Source organism: Vespa mandarinia, chromosome 1 (assembly GCF_050613455.1).
Source record: "Vespa mandarinia isolate Hongniang chromosome 1, ASM5061345v1, whole genome shotgun sequence".
NCBI classification, from domain to species: domain Eukaryota; kingdom Metazoa; phylum Arthropoda; class Insecta; order Hymenoptera; family Vespidae; genus Vespa; species Vespa mandarinia.
Genome location: NC_140810.1, coordinates 3,435,001 through 3,462,500, shown reverse-complemented (window position 1 = coordinate 3,462,500; position 27,500 = coordinate 3,435,001). Strand labels below are relative to the sequence as shown.

The 27,500-nt window shown below is 35.2% G+C and overlaps 1 protein-coding gene across 5 annotated transcripts in view; it reads left to right on the top strand.

Annotated features, from left to right (window-relative positions):
• The window catches only part of LOC118444852 (uncharacterized), a 251,424-nt gene that overhangs the window by 217,958 nt on the left and 5,966 nt on the right, over positions 1–27,500 (top strand). The window lies entirely within an intron of this gene.

Here is a 27,500-nt window from a genome sequence, read left to right as displayed (position 1 = left end):
TAACGATAATACAAAAATAGTAATATTTTAAAAATATGTCTGTTCAATTGTCAATTAAGTCACGTCGTATCGAAATATTCAATTTTCATTATTTCAATTTTATTGTTTTATAGAAATCTAAATATAGAATTCTATAACTAACATACACCTTATTTCAAGGAGGAAGGAAAATAGAATTTTTCAAACGTTAAATACAATCGTCGACGATTAATACCTATGTGGATTGATAATTAGACTAAATCTATAGATCGTACAATATGTAATGTATATATGTATATACATAGATACATATACATATGTAAACGGTCGATAATTCATGAGCGATAGCGTGCATGACCTAAATGCGCATCTCCTTGGGTATATTGCATATTCGTGACAAATGTTCGGTGAACTATGCATAACTTAATACTTACGTTCGCGCTTAACTTTTGTACATACAATGTTGAACATCCACGTATATACATTACTTACAAACACACAAACATAGATATGGACCGAGACACTATATAATGGCAAATCGATCGATGAAAAAGCTTCCTCTACGTTTCCATCGAACGTTTTATACATAAATAATGGATAACGAACGTGGATGGGCGTTTAGACATTTATAAGGTTTGCACTGTAAATAGGGCTCCACTTTCAACGACGTTTGTTTATTCGTTCACGATCAAGCGACGAAAAAAGAATAATGAAAAAAAGAGATGAAGAGTTATTAAAAGAATTCGTTCGTTTCGACTGTATATTTGACGTGAAAAAAAAAAAAGAAAAAAAAAACAACAACAACAACAACAAAGAAAAAAAGAAACAAGAAAGAAAGAAAAGAGAAAGAAGGGAAAGGAAAAAAAAAAAAGGGAAGTTAGATAAAAATTTACTACGGCAGGTAGTATTTGGTCTAGGCTGGTAAATTTTACAAACGACGTACTCGAAACAAAGGTAACTCGTATAGAAGGTAAGAGATATATATAGAAACAGTAGAAACATGAAGAATTCTGTAGAAAAGAGAAAAACTAGGACTTGGTTGGGAAAGTTGTACCACCGAAACAAGGCATGAGAATTTAGTAGCACGCCACTGGTCACCGAGGTAATTCTCCCTCGGCTAGAAGAGAGGATCACGAAGGAATGTAGAAGAAATAGAATGAGAAAGAGAGAGAAATAGAAACAGGATTCGGACGATTTGTCAAAATCCCACGAAAGACTTATAAGTTATATACCTATCGTTGGTTACTGAAACGTCCATTCGGTTTCTTCGTTGCTTACATCTATCTCACTTTCTGTTCCGTACAAATGTGTATTTCCCTGTTTCTGTGTATATTCCTGTGTCACGAAAGCTTTTCGCCTTCTTCTCAAATATAGGTATAGATAAATACCATCACGAAGATCTGTGTGTTTTTTCTCTCTCTCTCTCTCTCTCTCTATATATATATATATATATGTGTATATCCATATATGTGTTTATCCATATATGTTTATCCATATATGTGTATTTGTATTATATTTACTATAGCGAGTAAGACCACCACGTTCAGAGAAATTCAATTTGCGGTGAATTCACGTGGCGCGTCACGAAAATCGTTGTACCTACCGCGAACGTGATTGAGTACCGACCGTTTGTGTTTCATCATTTGCCCGCTAGCTCTTACCTTTAGCCCACGGCTATGGGTACTTTTGATATCTCGCCTCACGATTTCGAAGCTTTTCCTTCGAAAATACTTCCGTCGCGTCGACAAAAGCAACTCCCACCCTCTCGGCCTTCCCCCCGATGGATTTTATCCGAGCGTGTTTCATCGAAAATAGAAAATCGATATTTTATAGAAGGCGAATTTATCAAAATACCTTTAAGAATAATCCCATAATACCATGCAAGAGAAGAAAAGTCGTGAGAAATTTTTTATTGAAATAAATATTATACGATCACTAATAATTCAATTATATTATTAACTTTATTTAATTATATTATTTTAACCTAAGTGAATGGAACGTGAATTGAATGTTAGACATATTAGAGTATAATAATATGTATGTCAACATATATATATATATATATATATATATATTGACTATACTAACATACGTATATTAATATATCGATTAATAGGAGATCAAGGATAACCTAGTCAAATCTCAAAGCATGTACATATATATATATATATATATATATATATATATATATATATATATATACATACATATATATATATATATTATGTGTGTATGTATTTATTCAACTATCCCAAATTGTATATAGATCGTCATCGTCTGTTGTATCGCATCGCAAAATAGTAAAGGCTACCAAGTCTCGTCAACAGAAGCTTCAAAATGAATCCACGGGCCGACCTCCTCTTCCCCTCTTCGTGCTTCTTCGACCACCAACAACGCCAGCAACATCAACGGCAGTCCTTGTCCCTCATCCCTCTCATCTTCCAACCCGATAGACTCCCGCGGGTCAGAGTTGTAATCCCACGGGAGTTATTGGATTCGGTTTGATCCACTGGTCGTTCGTTTTTCCTTCTTTCCTTCCTTTCTTTCCTCTCTTTTCTTCTTTTCACTTTTTTCTTATTCCCAGTTTCGTGAAAGGAATCACTTTTTATCCCGAAAGCTAAGAAAATCGTCTCATCGATCGACTTGCATACAAAAATCTCTTGTGATTTTTTAAATTTCGAAAATGAACGTTCGATACTAACTATACGAATGCTATATCAAATATTCATTTAAAACAATTTTTTATATGATTTCTTAATGACAATTAATCTTAAAAATACGATGATATTGTAAAATTATTTTTTCACCTCTTTTGCTCTTTTTTTCTCCTTCTTTCTTTCTTTCTTTTTTTTTTCTTTTTTTTTTTCTTTTTATTTTTAGTCGAAAGATATCAAGCGTTCAAAACATTGTAGATATCAACTACGAAAGTAAGTAGAAATTTATGTAAAATTCAAGGTCATTATTCATCGAGGATTTAAAATCGTCTCGTTGGTCCGAAGGGAACGAAAGGAGGCTGTCGTCGGGTCGGATAACGTAGTTCGGATTTATACTTCTTTGAGGCCCATTTTTTAAGATAATGCCAAGTTTATGATGCCATACACGAAGCAGTTTATCGTGACCTACTTTTTTTAAATTAAACTCTACACGCGACGTTGACGATCCTATTCGTTTTAATTTCACACTTAATACACCTGCCTGCCGAGAAAGACAAAGAGACAGAGAGAGACAGAGAGAGAGAGAGAGAGAGAGAGAGAGAGACAGGAAGGGAGTAGAGAAATAAGAGAAAGTTAAAAATATGGAGATAGACAAGGAAAGAGATGTATCAGGCGTTAGTTTTCAGTAGAAAGTAGCCAATATAAATGTTTCTAAACTTTCCAAAAGATATAATAATCAACGATAATCCAAATTGAGAGACCGGACGATAACGGATTTTTCTCAAATATAGCTACGCTTTTCAATTTACCGTTTGCAAGAGCTTTGGTCGAACGGTTGTCGTAGGATTTGCTAGAAAGAAGAATAAGAAAGAAGAGTGAGAGAGAGAGAGAGAGAGAGAGAGAGAGGGAGGACAAACTCGAATCGAGAAATAGCATCTTTACGTAATGTCAAGAGAGATATTGAATCCGATTTGATACATCGCTCGTTCGTACAATCCCTCTTCCGTTTCAACGTCCATTCTTTCTTATCTCTATGCTCTCCTCTTCGCTTCTTCTTCACTTCTTCTTCTTCTTCTTCTTCTGCTTCTTCTTCTTCTTCTTCTTCTTCTTCTTCTTCTTCTTCTTCTTCTTTTTCTCCTCCTCCTCCTCCTCCTTCTCCTCCTCCTCCTCCTACTCCTCCTCTTCCTCTCCTTCTTCTTCTTCTTCTTCTTATTCTTCTTGTTCTTCTTCTTCTTCTTCTTCTTCTTCTTCTTCCTCTTACTTTCTGAAACGAACTTCGAGAAACCGGCAAGATTGATCTACCGATTTATGGAAAGAAACTGAATTTTCGTTCGGGTCACGTACGAATTCTCCGGAGGGTCAACCTCGAATTTTGAAGCTTTAGGAATACCCGCGATGAATAATAAGATCGTAATAATAATTTATGAACGTCGATCAAATATAAATTATTCGATAGATACGCGAAGGAAGAACTCATCCGTGAGAGAGAGAGAGAGAGAGAGAGAGAGAGGGAGAGAGAGAAAATAGTATCGATTAATGATTACCGATTCGCAAACGTAGTTTCCGTGTTATCTTCTTTCTTTTCTTTATTCGTTTTCCTCTTCTCTCTTTTTTTGTTCTTTTCCTTTTTTTCTTTTTTTTTTTTTTTTTTTTTTTTTCTTTTTTTTTGTTACTCGCAGATCTATAATTATCGGCTACGAGGCTACGGATTCCGTCGGTGATAATAGGAGAGAAAATTCTTTTGAATCGCACGATGAACAATCTACATCCGGCGATATCGAAGGAGACATCGTTTTAACCTTGATTTGATGTAATAACGTAGTTCTTTTATGATCATGAAAGTTATTGGATTCCCTTTGTAGTCTTCCTCGTCCTTCACCATCTCCTTCTCCACTTCCACTTCCTCCTCCCACTCTCTTCATCCCCCTTTGTTCTCCTTTATAATCCTCCTCTCCCTCTTCATTTCCTTTCTTCTTTCTCTTTGTAAAACAAGTTTGTACGAAGCGAGCTCAATCCGATGATTCTCCGCGAATACGAGAGAAAGAGAGAAAGAGAGAAAGAGAGAAAGAGAGAGAGACTACGCCACCCCTTCGATCGACTCGCACAAATCTCCGGGAGAACGTACTTCGAATTTCAAACGAGGAAATGGAAAGTTCCCGCTGCCTATCTCTAATACACGATAAAGCAATAACAGAGATACCACAGCCGACGGTAATTCGCGTGGATCGTCGAATCCATAAATTCGATTTACGCGGAATCAATTATACACGGTGTCTCGAAAATCGCATTGCGACTACAGAAGAAGGAGTGAAGCCGTATAAAAGCTCGTTAAAAAGAAATATAAATAATACGACCAATACGAAACAGATATATATCGTTTTATAAAGGGAGGAAAGAAAGAAGAAAAAAAAAAAAAAAAGAAAAACCTTTTCTTCGTATTGCAAAATATCGTAATTTTTTTTTCTGACATCCTGTATTTTAACTCGTTAATTCTTTTTCGCACACCTGCTTGCCGAACATGAATATATATATATATATATATATTCAATATATATTTATATATTGTATGTTATTGAGAATAAATCAATTCGATCGCGTATAATACTTTCTTCTAATTAGGTTATAAGCTAAAGTACTCCTATAGAAATGTGAAAATGTATATATATATATATATATATATATATATATATATATGTATGTACGTAAGTATGTGAGTATGGACGTGTATATATGTGTGTGTGTATGTATGTATGTAATAGGGGAGCCGTGGCACGTGTAAAGGTGTGAGTACATTCGCGGTTTAACAGGTATAAAGAGCACGAATCCCCGAGCAATTAAGCTACTGGCACGTGGAACGTCCGTCGAGATCTATCGCGGCTCGTGCTTATCCGTTCGACGATATGAAAACAAAGAACGCGGAGGAGTGCCGTGGCCCTTATTGCAATGAATGTAGAACCTAGTGGAACGAGATTAAATTAGAGTGAACGAAGTAAGGGGAAAATCTAATTAAATTACGTTATGCTCCGTCTCTGCTAAAATTCTAGCCGAGCGTCGCGCGGAACGTCGAAACGCGTTAAAAGCTTAATTGATCGAAATTAAATGGTACGCATATAATCTTTACATTTTTTTCCGGAGAAAAATTATATTCCCGAACGTATTTTCAATCGTCGTCAATAATAATTATTTAGAAACGTTCTATAATACAATTTAAAAATTGCATATGTCGTTGTATCTCGTTCGATTATTTTTCTAGTATACAAATTTTGTCCTTTCATTCATTAACATAGACGTATCGCATTTTAATAATAATATGTCGAGTGAAAATGTTACTTTTATACAGAAATGAAATTGGGGATTCTTTTTCGGCTTTTTTTTTTTTTTTTTTTTTTTTTTTTTCATAAACATATTGTTTTTTAAAGAATCCCTTTTTTATCCATTTATAAATATAATATTACAGATGAAAACAGTAATACTTTTGTTCGCACCAAAAAAAAATGTTCTCGCTCGTACAAATATTACGATTTAAAATTAATATGCGAGCGCAAATGAATGGAATGATTTTAATATAAGGGAATGGGATGAAACTTTTTTTCTCTTTTTTTTTTCTTTTTTTTTTTTTTTTTTTTCCTTTTTTCAGTCACTCCTATTGTTTCTTTAATCAACCGATGTCGTATAACATTTATTGAAAAACGTTATTTACAAGAATTATATGTCATATTTTCTATACATAATTGTTAAAATTTTCCTCCATATTTTTTCAAACGAAAGTCAGTCGTTAATAGAGCGTGAGGTCGATCATAAAAATTTTAATTAACCGTCGAAGGAAAATAAAAGGGACGTTTTTCACTAAAGTAATACCGACGATATTAAGATACCATGAAAGAAATAGATTCATAATATTTCACGTTCCGACGGCGTGTAAATATTTTTTTATTTTCACGACAAGCAGGAATATATAGTTGAATCGATCCTTTTTTTTTTTTTTTTTTTTTTTTAAATTTAATAGAACACGCTAGTTTAAATTACGTGAACATAAATGGTCGCGCTTAAATCTCCTTCCCGAAGGTTTTACAACGCGTTACAACGGTTGAGTAACTTACTCTCAAAGACCTTTTTCATTAAAAACATGATAAATTAGATACTTTCGTGAATATCACGAAGGTATATATCTATAGATATGTGTACTTATATATGTATGTATGTAAGTATGCATTTAGTGAGAAGACGGTTCGATTAAATATTCTCTCTATCTCTCATTTTAGTACTTGACGAGAAAGACGAAGAGTAGGGAAAAAAAAAAAAATATTTAAGGAAAATGTTAAAACAACGAATTCCGAGCAACGTCAAAATATATCATCGGGTTGAAACAAAAATAAGAACACGAAATATCAACGATTAATTATAAGTTGACTAACAGAGGGGGAAAAAAGAGGAATAAATAAAACATGCTCGTTATTGTCAGAGCAAAATGGGGCGCAAGAGATACCTTTTTTTGTCAAAGGCTGTACAACACGACAACGACGACAACGACGACGATGAGGACGACGACGACGACGACGAAGAAGACGACGACGACGACGACGACGACGACGACGACGACGACGACGACAACGACAACGACGACGACGATGTTAAAATAAAATGTAAAAATACTCCTTCTCTTCATCGATCGTTACACCGTATGGTTTACGAAGAAAAAAAAAAAAAAATCGTTGAACTCGTTTTACACGAAGGTATGGAAAAAAATAACGATATAAAAATAAAGTAGATATATGTATATTTACATACGTCGTATGTATATTTGTTGGATATTGTGTAAGCTCTTATAAGCTCACACGAATGAAGAAGAATGGAAGATAGAAAGAAGCGAAGGAAAGCTCGATCGAAGAGAAGCGATGAAAAAGTTGAAGTGAAAATAGAGAAAAGTATGATAGTTAGTATGGCTGACTAGTTAAACAGCACAATGGCGTTCAACCGTTGAATATATTATATTTTTAAATCACGCATATGTTTGGCCAAGTACCTTTTATACAGGATCTCATGATTCCTATGTGTGTATGTGTCCTGTGCTCGCATAAACTTCGTATAAGAACTTGCACCGGTACATGGCAAACGTACACGACATGTCGCTGTGATACACGAGCTTACTCTCTCTCTCTCTCTCTCTCTCTCACACACATGCACAATACACACACATACACGCGCGCGCGCGCGCACACATAGATACGTACACGCATAGAGCATAGTCGTGCGACGACACAACGTACTCGTACTAAATACCGAACACCCTCGCACACATACACGAAGGAAAATATGCGCGTAAGCGTTCTGGTATCAGACCGGGCGCATGCAAGTAGAGAATTACAGGATCGTTTCACGTTGTACAGCCTGGCTCAATAACTGCATCGTTTTCATCTTCTAATAAAGAGACGAAATTCGCCTCTAATTTAAGTGCAATTCTCTTAACCACAATTTGCGACGGTGTATTGAAAATGGGTGAACCGATCTAGGTACATACGTTAGCATGTACGTACACCTGTATATGTATTATATTGGGTAGAACAGAGAGTAGAATTATTTTCGTGAATTTCATCCCTCCATAGCCGGAGGCGTAGCAGAATCAAAGCGTTTCATTATCGTCGTCGTATCGAGGACGACGCTATCGTGAATTTACAAATAACGAAGAAACGAAAGATTCCAAAGAAGAGTGAAAAACTTGGCGAATATTTTTGAAAAATATGCATCGAGCGATTGGAGCTTGATCAATAAAATACAAACGATGTACTACGTACATACGTTCGCGACCGTACGTGTCCCACCCGTTCCCTCCTCCTTCCCTGCCCGTATAGCGTTCCATAAAAAATGCAATCTAAAAATTTCCAGGATGAAAATGCTTGTGTGTTTTATCCGTCAACGGTCTGCGAATATCCCGGGCATTTACGCGTGTATGTTTTTTACTATTTCCAAATAGATCGAGAACTGGAATGTATATCCATTTATCGATGAACCGATACATACGTATGCACACATATGTGCATATTACGTACGTGTGCATACATACGTATACCGTATGTTCTATAGGTGTATGTTATGTGCACATATGACGCACGGTCGAATACACGGCTATCGATTGAAATTGCATCGCTCGATATTGCCCTTACAAGAAGGAGTGGAAAATTGAATGGACAACAAAATATTCGATATATTTCATTGATATTAAGAATGCTACGGTCAACGTCGTCACTTTTGTAAAAAGAGAGAGAAAGAAAGAAAGAGAAAGAGAGAAAAAGAGAAAGAAAGAAAGAAAGAGAGAGAGAGAGGGAGAGAGAATAAGGAAAGCGAAAGAATTTGTAGAAGACAAATAATTTTGATTCCAGCATCGACCTTATGGGAGCAACGGTGCACAGCTGGAACGCGCGCAGTGAACGAGAAAAAGTATAAGAGGGTAAACGGAGGAAGGAATTAATATCTAAAGCTACCGTTTTTAAAAAAGGGACTGCACCACCCGTGGACCATCCTTGGCTCCCGTTTAATAATGACGCTCGTAAATTTTCAAAGTCTGTGTGCGCGTGCGTGCACAAGCCCTCCCGCCCGCCTCTTTTTTCTCTCAACCCCGGTAACGATGCCAGCATCAACGAGCAAACGGCTAACGCGGAACATATTTTGTAATGCGTGCGTATATTACGAAAACGCAATCGTGCAACAACGAAATTTCTCTCTACGGCTTTTAAAATTCACATTGTCGTTAATGTTTCAATCGGTTCTTTTTTTTCTTTTTTTTTTTTTTTTTGTTTATCTCTTTCTTTTTTTTTCGATTACAACAACGATCAATCGATAATCAATAATTTTAGGCTCATCGCTGTCAATGACAGATTCGTAAATGACAGGATGAAAGTTTGTTTGAAAATCTACACGGGATAAACAACGACGAATATTTAAATGACCTCTTTATATGGATCCTGTGCAACAGGACTCGAAGTGAAAGTTTTGAAAAAAAAAAAAGATAAAAGCTGCGACTCGTTCTCTTTTCCTTTTTTTTTTCCTTTTTCTTTCTTTCGAAATGCGTGTCCAAGATCTCAAGCTCGAGACTCGTTTCCTGCTGCACGATTAGCCTCGTTCAAACTCGAAGCGATCGTAAATGTCGAGTCAAACGAAGAACCGTCTATTTCTCTCTCTCTCTCTCTCCCTTTCTTTTTTTCCTCCACCTCTTCCTCCTCCTCCTCCTCCTCCTCCTCCTCCTCCTCCTCTTTCGACGTTCTCAAAAGACTTCGCGAGTCCATCCTTCTCTCGTGTTTTCGACGTAAAGAAAAATAAGAACAAGAGTCGAATGTTTAGTCGTGAAAGAGAGAGAAAAAGTGAGAGAGAGAGAGAGAGAGAGAGAGAGAGAAAGAGAGAGAGAGAGAGAGAGAAACGGATAGAAGAAAAAGAAAGGCCGGGAAAGAAGAAGAAACGTCTAATCTCGGACGGTAATAGCCACGGTCGTTGAAGTTTTACCAAGGCTAAAAGAAACCTTTCCTATTGAATCGGTAGAAAGAAAGAAAGAAAGAAAAAGAAAGAAAGAAAGAAAGAAAGAAAGAAGTAGAAGAAACTGAAGAAGTCGGAATTGAGTCGAATCACTTTCATAAAATTCTTTTAGTGATATTTATACTTTGAATAATCGAATTAACGATAAACCATTCTCGAATTTCGATAAACCGTTTTATCTATCTAACAGTATAATCTATATACTGTGTAGGTAATGTAATTGTATATACATTATAAATATTCGTACGTTTCGAAAGTTCATTTTAGTTCGAGATATTATTTGGAAATAAAAAGTTACATATAACAAGAATATATATATATATATATATATATATATATATATATATTAAAAGCAGTGATTTCCATGGGTACTCGTTAGAATATAATCCCCAGAAGATAGGTACGTAATAATTTAAACTCATGGCATATCTCGAAAATCAAGATGGCCAACCCATAGCCGTTACCCTAGAAGCTGTTTCAGCCTAGCTTTCGCGTACGCTTTTTACACGTTCGGACGAGCTCGACGTTATAAATTATGTCGCATAACCTCCGGAGACAAGATACATATAAACCCACAGTTCACGTTCTTACCGGAAAATGTGAACCAGCATCACTGGTAGTAGTTTGCTACGAGTCGTAGCAACTCGATCCACTCGAGGGAACAAAATAGATGAACCAAGTTTTTTCCCTTCATGGCCTTTTTCCTTCTCTCTTCCGTCCTCGTCTAATTAACGACATGTAAAATTAATTGATAAGAAAAAAAGTTGAAAGTTAACATTTCCCTTGACGCTTCTCTTTGTCATTTTTTGGCAAAAAAAAAAAAAAAAAAGAAAAAGAAAAAAAAAGAGAGAGAGAGAGAGAGAGAGAAATATTAAACGTGACATCGTCATTTTCATTTTAAAAAATTCTTTGATCATCTACAATCTACACTTATATTTCTTATATATGTTATATCGAATAGATAAAATTTGCGATAGAAAATTCGTCGTTTCCTTTTAATCGATCGATCGTAAGAAAAGGCATTTGAAATTTTTCCCACGACCTCGGAAAGTTCATAAGAAAAATAAAGAAAAACGATCGGCGAGTTGTAAGACTTCAGAGAGAAAAGGTGCAAGAGCCAAAAGGGTGAAACTCAGAAAGTAAGAAAGAGAAAGAAAGAGAGGGAGAGAGAGAGAGAGAGAGTGCAGAGAATGGAGTAGTACAGAGGGAGTGATCTAGAGAGGGTGGTACGGACCCTCGACTAGACTCATTTTTCATAAGTTCGAAAAACACAGCGGAGGCAGTCGGTGCGTAAATTTGAATTTTCCCGCAGCTGCAAGGTAAAGGAGTATTGGCCGTGGGTGGATAAGAGAGAAAGAGAGAAAGAGAGAGAGTTAGGAGACGCTCGATGTAGAAAAGAGAAGACGAGGTAAAGAGTAAGAAGGGTAAAAGGGTGTACTAGAAGAGCCATTGAGCATATGGCGCGGAATTTCAAACGACGTTTTTTTCTCTTTCTCTTATTTCCTCGCCTCACAACTACTACGAACATGTCGTAGAACGTTGCTCGCTCGTAGTTTGCTCTTGTTTCGAAGAACGTATATATATATATATGCGTACAGTACATACAACAGTTGCTCGATGATCTAATGGATACTACAAATTTCAAAGTCGAATAGAACTCGTGAAGATAACTAAAGTTCCGTATACAACTTATATTTAATATTCTTTAATAAAAATAAATATAACAATTGATGCCACAGATTCGAATAATTTACAACGACAAAAAAAAAAAAAAAAGAAAAGAAAAGAAATAAACGTTATAATGAACTTATCATCCATTAATGTAAGATATCTTAATATTGAAATACAGGTGACTATGTTCTAGGAATGGAATTCGAAGTGAACCGCACAAACCATGCATCGTAATACATATCCAAAATCTATCTGATAATGCATATAAACCTCTTATAGCATTTAATAACGTAACGTATATCTGTATTATTCCGTTTAACGATAAAACAGACAAAACAAGCTGAAATTTCACTTTTACGTTCATTTAGTTTATAAGTTTGATATTACATTACGAAAGATATTTCTTCTTTTTTTTTTCTTTTTTCTTTTTTTTTTTTTTTGTTTTTTTTTGTTTTCTTTTGTTTTCTTTTGTTTGCCCAAAGTAAAGGAACTCTAAGTGCAAGAGATAAAGAACAGATGTTCTTATTTATTCTTTAATATGTTCTCCCCGTATACCACTTGGAACACTTGGAACGATGCAAATTCCAGTAGAAAATTCCTAGTAGTGCTTTCACAAGACTCGGATTCTCTCTAAACTTCTTCTAAAATCGATTTATCTAGGATAATTCGGATCTACGTAATCGTGAATTATTATAGACAATTCGTTACAACGATAAAATCATTGACAACAATTTAGAATCATATTATCAAAAATAAAAAAAAAAGAAAAAAAGATAAAGAAAAAATAAAAAAATCGACAAACGATAAAACATTCGTATCTTTTAAAAGTCCTATTTATTTTATACAAAATCAAGAAATAACATTCTTTATATAGTTTCTTTATCGATTATAATCTTATAAGGAGAGAAGAAAAAGAAGAAGGAAACAAAAAAAAAAAGAGGGAGAGATAGATAGAAAAAAGAAAAAAAGAAGAAGAAGAAGAAGAAGAAGAAGAAAAAGAAACAAAAGAGCAAAGTACTTGATTCGAGGTTACTCATTTCCTTTCTCTCGTTTTGAGACACATCGGAATTCGTCTAGGCTGTCTCTCTTGTGTAAAGCAACGCGTAACGGAAATCCGCTCGATAATACCACAGCGACATCTCGAGTCGTGGAGAGGGTCGCGTGTTAGCCCGTATTTCCGCGTGTCTCTTGCAACCCCTTCGCAGTTTCGTCCCGTACCTCCTATCCCTTCCGTCTCTCTCTCTCTCTCTCTCTCTCTCTCTCTTTCTCTCTCTCCCTCTCCATCTTTCTCTCCTCGACACCGACACCGACGCCGACTACCGGCACGTTATTCTCGCGTGTGCACTCTCTCACACGTGCGAGCCAGGCAGCCATGCAGCCAGCTTGGATCCGTATTGGGCGCGACAGGACACATTCGTCATTGTTTTACCCCGTGGAACCGCGATCGTGGTACACTGCCGCTGTCAAGCCCCGCAATTCCCGAAAGGGGCTAGGTCGACAAGGCTTCCCTAATCGAATCCGCGGTCTGGCATTTTGAAAAACGTAGAAACGACGTCGCTTTCGCATTTCAGGACATATCACCAGAACCAGGAAAAGATAGCGCACGTGTGCATCTCTATACGTTGAAAGGACGATAGGAAAAAGAGGATAACGGCGAGATGTAACGAGAAAAAGAAAGAGACACGTACATTTTTCTTTTTCTTCTATCATTCTTTCTACACCTTTAACGATTACTAAAAGTTTTTATCCTATCTTGGAATAAAATTTCTAGCCTTTTTCAAAGTAATCGAACGTCATCCCTTCGGAGTACACATAGTCCGATCGTGAATTTAATTTTTCATTCATCGATATTTCATTATTCACGAGAGAGAAAAAAAAAAGAAATTGAAATTTATTTTACGTTCACTTATGGAATTTTCTTCTCTTAGATATACAATCGAAAAGAATTTATTTTCAATTGGATTGCCCTTTGAACATGATCGTTATACGTTATATTCATTTATCTTAAACTCTGTTTATATGAGATATACGTTTCATCTCAATAAATCTTACAACGTCAAAAATGAAGATCCTTCGTCTTTATCATCTTTATCAGATATTAATAATCCACACGTATGTACGTATTGTTTATTAAAACTTTCGTTAGTTAATATAAATAATTCTTTGTATTTTTAACGAATTTATCGTCTATCGATCATCGAAGGTGCACGTAGAAAATCAAAGGATCGATCATTGGTACGCGATAAGCTCGAAATCACATTGGAATCGAATAGAAGCCCTTTCCCAGAATTATTTTCCCCGAGACTTTACAGTTGAGAAATTTTCCGTCTACGGTTGACGTGTACTTCTACATACGACGTATATACATACATACATATATATATACACACACACACATATATATATATATACATATATTCATACATACGTACATACAGTACGTAGTCGAAAACGGTGAAAATCGTAGGCGGAGTAAGGGCCTCGAGGTATTCACGAAGGACGATTGCGTACAATGCGCGTTCGTAGGCGCGGCAATCCCTCAACTTGTCACTTATGCCATCCCCTTCCTCTCTCTCCTTGTCGTACGATTCGTTCCTCTTCACCCTCACTCCCTTCTTTTCTCTCTCTCTCTCTCTCTCTCTCTTTCTCTTTCTTTCTCTCTCTCTCTCTCTCTCTCTCTCTCTCTCTCTCTCTCTCTCTATTTCCACGATAGCAACCCTTTCATTCGACGGCACGACGACGGTTCCTTTCATCCGTTGAACCATTTCATTCGTGAGACTCGAGACGAAGACGTGAACGACGACGAAAGCCTTACTTGAAGTTGACCTTCGACCTTACTCGAGAAGTTCGAATGGTAGAATATCTCGCTCCTCTTCTCCTTCTTCAAGGTCGTCTCCGATGTCGAGGAACTCGTAACAAAAAAAAAAAAAAAAAAAAAAGAAAGAAACGGACATCTCTTTTTTGTTCGTTGCTATTGAAAAAGATTACAGACAAATGTTTAGTCACGTGTCACGTGATCATTCTATGTTTTCATCTCTTATTTACTATTTCGTTCTTTTGATTTTCTTTAGCGAGTCCAATCGTTATTAGGACATAACAACAGAGTGAACATCGTATAAGATCAATCAGTTTTAACATTGATAAGACTTAGCCTTAACTTTATTTTTTTCCTTTTTTTTTTTTCTTTTTTTTTTCTTTTCTTTTTTTTTTTTTTCTTTTTTTTTTTGCTTTCAAGAATACATTTAATTTGTATCAAGCAACTTGTATAATTCTATCTATTATATTTTATGTTCATTGCAATTGAATAATAAATTTAAAATTAATTTTATAATTGTATAAAATTTGTATGTATAAAAAATTGTAGAGATAATGCGAACGAAAAGATCACGTGATTTTTATCGTAATATTCATTTCCCTATTTATACTTTGCTTTTCTTTCACAATACGATAAACAAAGCTCTACGGCTGGATAATATCTCGATAATAATTCGCACGCTTGTTCTCATAAATCACAGAAATGAAAGGTGATCATTTATTTACAATGTATCGTTATCGTCCTTATTACGATTGTCGCACTGTTTTTTGAATATATAGGTAATATCGAAAATGAAAGTACACGGACGCGTGTTTGCGCGAAAATAAACTCTCGAAAGGGATGGACAGAGGAGAAAAGGGAGGTAGAAGGATTAAAATTTAATTATCGACGATGCTCGGTAATGGATCGCGCAGTCGTTACAAAATTATTGGACGTTTGGCGAACGTAGAAATATTTGCCCGTAATATATATTATGTAGAATTATTTTTAAGCGGATTTTCACGTGCAATATGGTCTTATCGGTGAACGAGGCATTAGCAAAGCGGCTCTCGAATAATTAAATACCACAATGATGAAACACGATGATTTTAATACACACAAACATATATACGTGTGTATATGCGCGCGCGCGCGCGCGTACACAGGACGCCAACTACGAAAATGATTCCCTTTGTGCGTTCCATCGAGCGATACCACTAGATACGATTTGTTTCGAATGGTTCTTTCACTGTAAGCTTTCATTATAATATTCGTGTATCCATGAGAGTTGCCAGCGTTAATCCGATTGTGGTTTGTCGGGTCGTGAAATCGTAACGGGAAATGCGAAAGTCGATATCGAATCGTACTCATCAGAGAGATTGAAACATTTTCTTTCTTTTTCTTTTTTTCTTTTCTTTTCTTTCTTTCTTTTTTTTCCTTTTCTAATAATAATACACCTAGCTCTTCTTATGATATCACGTCGGTACAATTCAACGTCCTTACTATTCATCGTCTTCGATAATTTAAATTTAAATCATCGTTTATTATATTCACGTGAAATTTCACGTGAGTTACTCTTCACAATTTGAAATGTCTACGATATTTCTTTTTAACGAGATATCACATATAGACAGTTGTATTTTATAATATATAAAAAGTAATCTCTACTGTATTTATTCTCATGTTCAAAAAAAATCCTTTTTTCAATTCGACAAATTTTCTTTTTTCCTTTTTTTTTTTTTTTCTTTTTTAAACCATGTTAGAATCAACCACGAGTAAAAAAAATAAATTTTTTTTGAAGTTCATCGGAAAAAGAAAAAAAAAAAAGATAAACAATCAACTTCCAATTGATTACATTTTTGCAGATATTTCCTTTGATTTTCTGTTTTTTTTTTTTTTCTTTTTTTTCTTTTTCTCGAATAACGTTTATACGTTTACAAATATGCATTATACAAAACCGATTGGATTCGATGCATACGAAATCGAAAGACGACGTTAAGCGTCCAAGTAGAAACGGACATACAACGTAAAAGAGGAACGCCTCTGGCAATCGGCAACCGGAAATAACATGACGTACCGTGATGTCGACGTCAGAGAAAGGAACCATACGATTCAGACGTCGACTATACTATGAACAAAGTTACATCTCTCCCTTTATCTCTTTCTATCTCGCTCTCTCATCTTTTATATAATATATTCATTCAAAAAGTATTTTTACGAGAAACTTTGTGGAAGATTTTTTTATATTCATTCTTTTTTTTTGGTTTTTTTTTTTTTTGTTTTTTATTTATTAATTAACGACGTAACGATGATCAACAAGAAAGAGAGACAATCTCGTCATAACAAATTGACAATAAATATCGTCAATTAGAAAATTGAGGATTACATTATTGACGAAGATTTTTCTTAACGAAGTGAAAGATGAAATTGAATAATTCTTTCATACTCCATATCCATCTACTTTATCTATCTATCTTCATCTTTATTTCGAAAGGGAGAAAATCAAAGAAGGTAGATGGAATTAGTAGAATGAAAGGATGAGTGGAGTGCATACACCAAGATCGAGATGAAAAAAGAAAGAAAAAATGCAAAGAAAGAGAAAAAAAATGATGAGAAGGAAAGAGAGAGAGAGAGAGAGAGAGAGACTGGATGCTTTCTCGATCGGACACAAAAGACGTGACCAACATAATCAACCAATTCTGTCGCCATAGCTAAGACTTTGGGATAAATTAAAGGAAAACAATTGTCGTGACCAAGCTATCCCTTCCATCTCTTTTCCAAGTGCAACGTCATGAACATTGAAACATCCCGTGCATTAATTAATTTAACAAAACATGAAAAGGGTCTCTCCAACACGCGTATACATATTACGTCGTATGAAAATCATCGAATTAAACGCAACATTTGATTTTTGCGACGAAACAAAACATAAGATTTGCAATGTCATTGAAAAGAAAATAAAGAATGAAATAGAAAACAAAATAAGTAGAAATACACGTCGTAGTACACATACGTGTACAATGTAGTAGACGTATGTTTTATAATATAATAAGTAATTTTTTTTTTCGATGTAATTAAATGTACAATTGTATTTTTTTTTCGATATGAATTAAATATAATTATTTAAAATGGATTTCTTTTAATATGATTAAGACGAATAAAATAAGATGAATCTCGATGATACTTTGACAAAATGAATACTGAAAAGATATATAAAATATTCTTCACACATAAATTCTTCTTCACATTTGTCTTTTCCAATGTCGAAATTTGAATTTAGTTTGTTCTGACATTAATACAACTTCCGATTAATAATTTATCATTAATTATAGTTATACTCTTGTTCGTAGAAATCTGACTATCACTAACAACTCTATTAAACTACATCAACTGACCAACGTAAACTATAATCATCGACTTTCACATTATCTCTTCAGAATAATCCTATAAGCAGGATTTCAATGGAATAAGCTGGCCCGAAGGTCGTCGTGAACCTTTATAAATAGAAACTCACTGATACTATATGATGGTGATTTACACGCTTTGCATCTTCTGAGAACAATTCAACCGTTTCCATATAGGTACGTTCCTACGTCATATGGCTTTGAGAAACCATATAAAATGGACAAAGCTTTCTATCCAAATATCTAAATATGTCTGAATATGAGATAACCGTTTGAATGAAAAATTGCCTTTCCTTTGAAAATCTATCGTAATATTTGTAATTATTTAACTAATTGTAATTTCGTCGTATATTTTAATCGTAATCGAACTGACAAATATTTATACGTTCTATTATTTTCGTAATCGTAATAAAAAGAAATTAATTTTTTTTTATGTACCATTCTAATTCAAAGAAAAAGAAAAAAAAAAATACGAGAAGTTAGCATCTCTCTCTCTCTCTCTCTCTCTCTCTCTCTCTGTGGTCAACCGGTGTGGCATTAAGAAGAAGGAAGGAATCTCTCTAAGGAATATAAGGCGATGTCCTGGGGCAACGAGTTACAAGGAGAAAAGGAAATTTTGCAAGCGAAACTTCAATCAAATGCACGAAATAGAAGAGGAAAAGCGTAACTTTGTTGCGAGGCACTCTCTATATCTCTTCGTCTTCACACTTTTCTTTTGTCCGCGTAGACAGTCAGCCAATGGCAAAAATTCTGGCCTTATTTGTCTGTCCTTGGGGCTACTCCCGTAGTCGTTCTTCGAGAAAATCCATAGAATTTTCGATGCGCCGACGGCCCTTACTGAACGCCTTACCGAATTTGCAAGTAAATTGTCAATTTTCTTTCATAGGTACATAGTTCGCAAGAAGACAAATGCATAAAAAAGAAAAAAAAAAAACAAAACAAAACAAAACAAAACCGAAACCATTTTATATCTATGCCGATTACTATGATATTTGATTTGACGATCGTTTCAATTAAAATCAATTAATATTTTTAACAAAAGATGCATCGATATGTTGGATAACATCAATCGAATAGTAATAAAAAATGATTCTCAATGGCAAGGCCGATTTCAAAACTCGACAATGCACTCGAGCATTCGTAATTCTTTAAAGATGTGAAAAGAGAGAGAGAGAGAGAGAGAGAGATAGTTAGAGAGGAGTGGGATGGGTGGGTGGGGAGAGAGAGAAAGGAAGGGAGAAAGAGATAGAGAAGTAGAAGCATAAGCCCTTTCGAAGCATCGACAGAAAAGCGAATCCAGGAAGAAAAAGCGAAACCTTCTGCTGACGTCGCTGGCAGTCCCTGCGGCGTCTAACTGAGATTGCAGTTGCACATCTTGCAGTTTCGCTTTTTGCAGCTAGCTTTTCTCGAACGCATTCCATGGAAGCAAGTAAGGCTGCTTGGTAGTATTAGCTTTCTCTCATACCTAACATTTCCACGCTCGCTTTTCTTTCTTCCCTCTCATCCGATTACTCCTCGACTTCCCTTTCTCCTTCTCCTTTCTTCCATCTTTTTTCCTTTTGTTTCTCACACTTCCTCTTTTCATGATTTTTCTCCTTCGATAATCATTCTACCTCATCCTCGCGTGTTTTCTTTTCAAGGAAACAAATCTTTACTACTATCCACATTTTTCTTGTACCTCCAAATCATTCGTTTATGTTACCACCCTTTCTTCTTTTTCTTTTCCTTTTTTCTTCTTCTTCTTATTTTTCTTCGTCTTCTTTTTTTATCATGTGCTTTACAATCTTCTATTATTTCAAATCCTTCCCAATAGACCTTGACATTTCGTCGGTCTCTGACCTTCCACTTTCTCTCTCTCTCTCTCTCTCTCTCTCTCTCTCTCTCTCTTTATTTTCCTCTTGCATCTCCTTTTCCTACTCCTTCTTAGCCCTGTATATTGATTATATAAGCGGCCGAATATACTAACTCTGCTAAAAACATTCACCGTCCATCCGATATCTCCCCTTCGGTTTACATACCCCCTTTTAAATCCATCCAACTCGATTCGATGTCCACCTAAAAACGAATCTCCATTTACAACAAATAGAAATATATATGATAGAAAGAGAAAGATTAATCTTTCTAATTGCGATTGGATATCATTAGAAATATAAGATTCGTATATTCTCACTAAAATGATGAAACCTTCACATCTTAAACGTACAAAATTTGACCAAAGAGATTCTTAATATTTTTTATGTTTGATACTATGATTAGAATGTATGAATGATTAGATCGTTTGAATAATTAACCATAATAAGCTTATTACATGTTCTACCTCATAATCATTTCTTATATATATATATATATATATATATATACATATATTCGTGAATCTTACAATTTGAGGAGGACATGAATGTTACGTTTAAATGATTCAGGATTTGTCAGGAGATCGTACTAAATCGTTCGTGTATATTTGACAAATTAACAGTTGTAATAATATCAAATGTAAAAAAGCAATCCGATTGAAATTAATCGAATAACGAATGAATTATATTCGTCGTTTGTTCATGCCAGTTTAAATATAAGCCGTTAATATATTCCTTCGAATAAATATCCTTTTTCCCCGTTTCCTCGAACGAAAGGACAATTCATTCGAATCCGTTTTCCCATACCCTCGAATCTACTAAAACGCTTTGCGATTCCAATTTTTTTATTATTATTATTATTTTTTTTCTTTTTTTACTCATTTCTCTCGATCTTTTCGTCCGATCGCACTTTTAGAATTAGTACATTCATTCCGTAAGTCACCCTTGGAAATGTAAAATCGTGTTTGAAAATTAACACAAGTTCTTAATTGTTCCTCCATGAACGATGAACCTGAAGCCGCGCGCAGTTTCGAATGTATTCGATAAATGATCCAAAAGACCGCGAAAAAGAAATCGATGCATGCTGAGAGAGAGAGAGAGAGAGAGAGAGAGAGAGAAAAAGAGAGAGAGAAAGACTTTCTCGGCATTTTACCTCTGGTACATACAAACATGCGGATTAATATTTTTTCCGTCCGATTGCGAATAATCGAATCAAGAGAAAAAGCAACTGATAGAAAGTGAATCGAATAGAGAGGCAAGATCTTTCTCTTTCTCTCTCTCTCTCTCTCTCTCTCTCTCTCTCTTTCTCTCTGTCTATCTCTCTCTTTACGTACGTACGTAACTCCATCCGTTCCTCTCTCTCACTGGTAGAGAACCGGCGCATAACGAACCGTCGCCCGTGAAAGAGAAAAACGGACAGAAACGAACAAAAAGCAGAAGAATGGTTCAATGAAGCAAAAATGCACGTGCCAAAAATTTCATCTCGTTGGCCACGTCATTTTTGTGCGCATACCTCTCCCTTCGGGGAATTGATTTTCCATAGAGCGAAGCGTCGCGTGATCATTTTTGGCTCGCTGCTCCGACTGAGATTTTTTTTCCTACACTCACCTCCTCCTCCTCCTCCTCCTCCTCCTCCCCTTTCTCCGCACCATTTTGCGTCCGTTACTTGCGCGATCCTATCGTGAAAGAACGAAAAACTCGAATGTTTTCATCTCGTGGATGAACGTTCGTGAATTCTTTTCACTTTCCTTATTTCCTTTTATTTATCTTTTTCCTTTTTAAGTTTTATAGGATCATTATTAAGAAATATATTATTACGATCTATTCCACGATAAGTATAGTTCATTAAAAGTTCGATTATAGTTCGTTGGTATTATAAATTGTAATTATAGTTCTAATGAACTCTGTTTATGGATTTTATAAATACTCTTCCGTATCTTTAAATGCTTCTCACGTAACCTATTAATAATTGTATAGAGAACGATAATTGCTTTATTCGTCGTTCGACTCTAATTTTATACCACCCATAGTATAATTTCGTAAAACTATTATGTTCGAATGTAGCGTGCGGCGAACTTTGCCAATTATATTCCCTGGATTCACGTGCCGCGAAATATCGCAAGTATAGCAAATAAATTATGTTTATAAAAGGGCACCAAATATTATCTGCTTTCGCGGTACGTTTCATTTATTTATCCATAATTATGAAATTCTAGAAATAAATTGTATCTATATATTCAGAACAAACATAATTATTAGAGAAAGCAGTATTAGTAATGGCTGCCGATATATATATATATATATTTTTTATATTGGCACTATATTAATAAGTCTTCCGAAAAATCACTTTACGACGATGTAAAATCTTCGAGCGTTTATTACTTCAAAAGTGAGAAAAGGAAAGAAATGAGAAGAAGAAGAAAGGGAGAAAGAGCTATTAAAAAAGGACAAGAGACGAGTCTCCAAGGGAAAAAAAAAGAAAGAAAGATAGGAAAAGATAGATATAAAGAGAAAGAAAGAAAGAGAGAAAGAGAGAGAGAGAGAGAGAGGAAAGGAACGATAGTTTTTGCAAGAAACGACGCTCGACTTTCATCTTTCGTGAGATATTAAACTACAGATTGAAGGAACGAAGAGGAAGGAAAAGAAAGAGTAAGAAGGAGAGCCACGGATATACGGGCTTTCGCGACATTACGTAAATATGCAAAGGACCCCTCGTTTTTCACGTTTAAATCTCATTAAATTGTACGTTTTCGCGTCTCTACGGAACATTTCATTATACATGCTGAAAAGAGGAAGACGAAGATAATTCGTATCTACCATGGGCGTGACATTAAAAACACGTTTCGCGTGTTTCGAGAAGAGATTCGCCTGTTAGGATTAAAAAGAAAGAAAAAAAAAGAAAAAAAAATAAGTAACTAAATAAATAAATAAATAAAAAACAAACAAACAAACGAACGAACGAACAAACAGAAAGAAAGAAAAGAAAAGAAAAGCAAGACTAGAAAACACAAGAAGAAAAAAGAAAACTACTATTCAGACTTCATAACACGATTGTGGTGCGTCGATCCATAATACATAATCCATAATCCATAATCCATAATCCTTAATCCATAATGCAGTCGTTGAGACTCGTCGAATATTATGCGCTTCATCCGAGTTTTTCTTTTCCTTTCTTTCCTCTCGTCCTTCTTGTCACCAAAATACCTTTCACCATCCTCTCATATTTAATGCATTCGTTAATGTACAAGTTTTAGCATTTTGACCGAACCACCTCAGTTAGTCCCTTGGACTTGGAAAAGTCACTCTCTAAGGGAAAGGGAACCTCTATCCTTTTTTTCTTTTCCTCTCTTTCTCTTTCTCTCTCTCTCTCTCTCTCTCTCTCACACATACATACACATATACAGTCTTTCTTTCTTTTTGTTTTCTTTTTTCTTTTTCCTTCTCTCTCTTTTTTTTTGTGTATTCACGTGTCTCCTCTCTTCTCTCTTTCTCTCTCTCTCTTGATCTTTTTGAAAATGATTGATTCGATCTCCCAGTGGATTGCGAGGAAACCGACCGAACAGAGTTCGTTAAAAGCAAAGTCTCTTCGCTCGCGAACACGCGAGGTACGTACAACCTACGTTTCTCCCCCGACTCATCTGTCTTTTTCTACTTGGAAGACCAACGCTAGAACGTTTTTAATTTATAGTCTAGAACGAACTTTTTTATCGATCGGTTTAACATCCTGCAAACGATACGATACTTGACTTTTGTATGAAACTCAAAGCGTAATACGTGTTCCCTAGCGTATGAGAAAGTCTCCTCGATGGTTGATTACGATTGGCTTAGTGCTATCCTTAAATAAACAAGCTGCTATTAACTCGAAAGGATAAAAATTACTTTGATAATGATCGATACGTACATATATATATATATATATATATATATATATATATGCATAATTATCTTTATAAACGTTTAAAAAGACTTATTTATATGAACGCGTATTTGTTTAGCGAAAAAAAAAGATAAAAAGAGAGAAAGCATAAGTAAATGATATTATAGAAAAGAAAATAATATGTAGACGTTGGAAAAACTTGGAGTTTCATAGCCGATCGATCATGGAGAGCAGTTTCCTTGGTATCTTCTCGCGTACGTGGATTAAACGTTGGTAGGGCTAGAATGTCCGCGTCTTTGAACTTGACACGGGTCACCTGACTCCGTGGCCTTTAGACTCGATCCGCCTTGTCGCGACCCTCCTTTCGCTCCTTGACTCGCCCTCTCTCCGAGTCTCTCCCCTGACTCTCTGATAACGTCCTCGATAATCCCACGCTATCCATTACTCACCTCCACTTTTAAAACCCCCCGTCGAAGCTTCTAAAAGAAGAAGCCTCCTATATATAATATATATATATATATATATATTTCTTTTCAATATTACGACGTTAAGAATGCATATTCTATAATATTTAACATCATCATTTTAATCAAATAATTATCATAGTTTATCGAAGAAAATTTTATCATACCTACATTATGCGAATATACCAAAACCTAGATATGATTACAGGAACATACGAATACGATGAACATATCTACCTGAATTATCGGTGGAATAACAAATGATTATGTATTCAAAAATATTCGTTCATTGGAATTGGAGAAAAAGAGAGGGAGAGAGAAAATGGAAAGAGAGAAAGAGAGAGAGAGAGAGAGAGAGAAAGAAAGAGAGGGAGAGAGAAAGCTAATCAAATAGTAACGCATACTAATTAACCGATTACGTTTTCGAGGTTGTTAGCTCTCGGTCCACGCGGTGCACGACACGTCGAACTACAGCTAATGGGTCGATATTCGCGGTAGAAAATTAAATAGATAACTATATTTGCCGAATACAGGGTTGGACGTTGTTCGGCCAATAATAAACAATCCGTTATAGGCTTAATTACGCGAGTTGTCATCGTCGCTTATATATAGACATGCATTTTCTATCTTTCTCTCTCTCTCTCTCTCTCCCTCTCTCCTTCTTCCTATATCTCTCCGTATTTTCCTGCGGTATAGATCGTTAATCAAGACCGAGCGTGGTTCTCTTTGACGAGAACTATAAATTACCAAATTTCATCGATATACACTCAAATCTGTGACTAATTATCGATCGTAATATATGTAGTGAGCGAAGATATTCACGAGCTGGGTACTTCCAATGCTTTTAGAAAGATTATCATTGATTATAATTTATAGAGATCATTAGAGGAACAAAATTAAATAATTTTAAATTTAAATAAAATGTTTAAAGCATATATTTTATCGATGATAATCGATTGGTATCATTTATTATTATTGAAATTCTCAAATAAATATTTTCATAATTAATAATTAATTCTTATATACTTATCGATAATTATATATTTCCTTTTGGGATTTTATCGTTTAGAAATAAAAAGGGGAAAATCATTTGACGAACGGAATCTATCTTTCATTCAATTCTATTCCTTTTAAAATATGATAAAATCTCGATCTGTCTATATCGTAAAAATTTACTTCTCGTCATTGCTTTTGGTAATACGAACGTATTCTTATTTTGAGTGGAGAACCGATTTCGACGTACGAACGAACAATCCGACGACCCTCTGTCGTCTCCGTGCCAAAAGTTATTTCCGTTGGAAATTTATCGCTCTGACGAAGAATCGAGACGTCATTTCCGGATGAGTCGAACAAAGAAGTAAAAGTTAAATGTCGTCGACCGTGTACGAAAAGATCGACGCTACCGTCCAAAATAATTGCCGCGCTATTCGCACGTTTTATACGTATATATGTATAAACATGTATATACGTATATCTATGTATATATACATATATAATACCTTGTTCAGCGGGCTTGAGTCTCGCAAAAAGAATGAAAAAAAAAAGTACCCGAAATATAAAATATGAAACCTACAGAAAAGATTTACGTGTCTTCGTGCGTGAATGAGACGAGAATGTACACGCGCGACCTATTTTCCATTTTATTTTTCATTTTCGAGCTTGTTCCAAAGTTTCTATCTACAAACGTAACTACATACATACATACATACATACATACATACGTAACAGCGATACATATTTTAATGATTTTTTCTTTCATACATGATATACGACAGAATGAGGTACATCTCACCCGTTATTTTTTATCTTGTATATAATAATAGAAAATAATTACTAGACGATCGTTCCTTCAACACGTATTAATAACTCTTTTATTTATAGTAGAATTTGTATTATTCGAAATAATAAAAAAAAATTACCAAGTGTATAGATAATTGATATAAGTAAATATATATATATATATATATATATATATATATATATATATGAAACTATTTAAGTAGATACTTTTTATTGAAGAAAAATGAAAGAAAATCTTTTGGTAAGATGCTTTTGAATTTTGAAAGTACGTTCGAATAACAGTGATTTTATCTTGGTTGTTACATAAAACATAAAAATACTTTCAGTCTCTATCTAATAATGCTATACGAAGTTTCTCGCTATGAATATAATTAACGATTCGAGGGACGAGTCTCCGATTTGTCCTCCCGATCGCACACAAAGAAGGGCCAATCGAAGAAGGGTGACCTCCCTTCACCGGGAAACTCACCCTTAGTCCTCCGTCCCTTTGGCAGGACCTTCGTCGTGCTGCTGGCAATCGCTTAACGAGTCGGAAAAATCAAGTCTCCTTTGGCGAGCACGGCCTCGCCTTTGGCCCGTCGTAATGCGTGTCTAATTAACCATAAAAATAACGAGATTTTTGCGGGCACGTCCCGTGAAGCAACGTCGGAATCGATTTACGATTTGTAGAGAAAACGAGAAACAGTAAGAGAAAGAAAGAAATAGATATAGAGACAGAAGAGAGAGGAGAGAGAGGAGAGAGAGAGAGCGAGAGAGAGAGAGAGAGAGAGAGAGAGAGAGAGAGATAGGAAAAAAGAGAGAGAAAGAAGCCGGGTATTTTAAAAAGAGCTTTTCAAAACGAAGTCACGGTACATAGTCATAATGAGAAAGAAAGAAAGAAAGAAAGAAAGAAAGAAAGAAAGAAAGGAAGAAAGAGATATAAAGAGAGAAAGAGAGAGAGAGAGAGAGAGAGAGAAAAAAAAAAGAATATGAGAGAACAAGGAAGTTTTTTGCATTACTTCATAACAAAGCGTACAATTCATTCCTCCTTTCGAAGTAGATCATGAATCAAATGAACCATTCCTTCGTTATTCTCAATGCGCATTAAAAATATTCAACGGAACGTGACTCACTTCGCATAAGTATATACGATATAACGAGCGATATAACACGGTCTAACTAATTCTACGTTTTTGTGAGACGGATAAGAATTCTTCGAGTTATCCTTAGTAATAGTCAAGAGCGAAGGAGGACGTGGACCGGCGACGGTATATATATATATACATACATATATATATATATATATATATATATATATATATATAATAATCGTATGACGGTAGATATTTCTCCCCTTGGAGAAATATCATTGGAGGAGTATAGCGGATGTAAAATTTCACCACAAACTTTCCAAGTTAGTAGCCCCAGAAAGGTAGCATCTCAATGGGGAGGAAAAGGATGAGGTGATGATTTGACCGGAGGGTGCGTCGTCAGATTTGTCTCG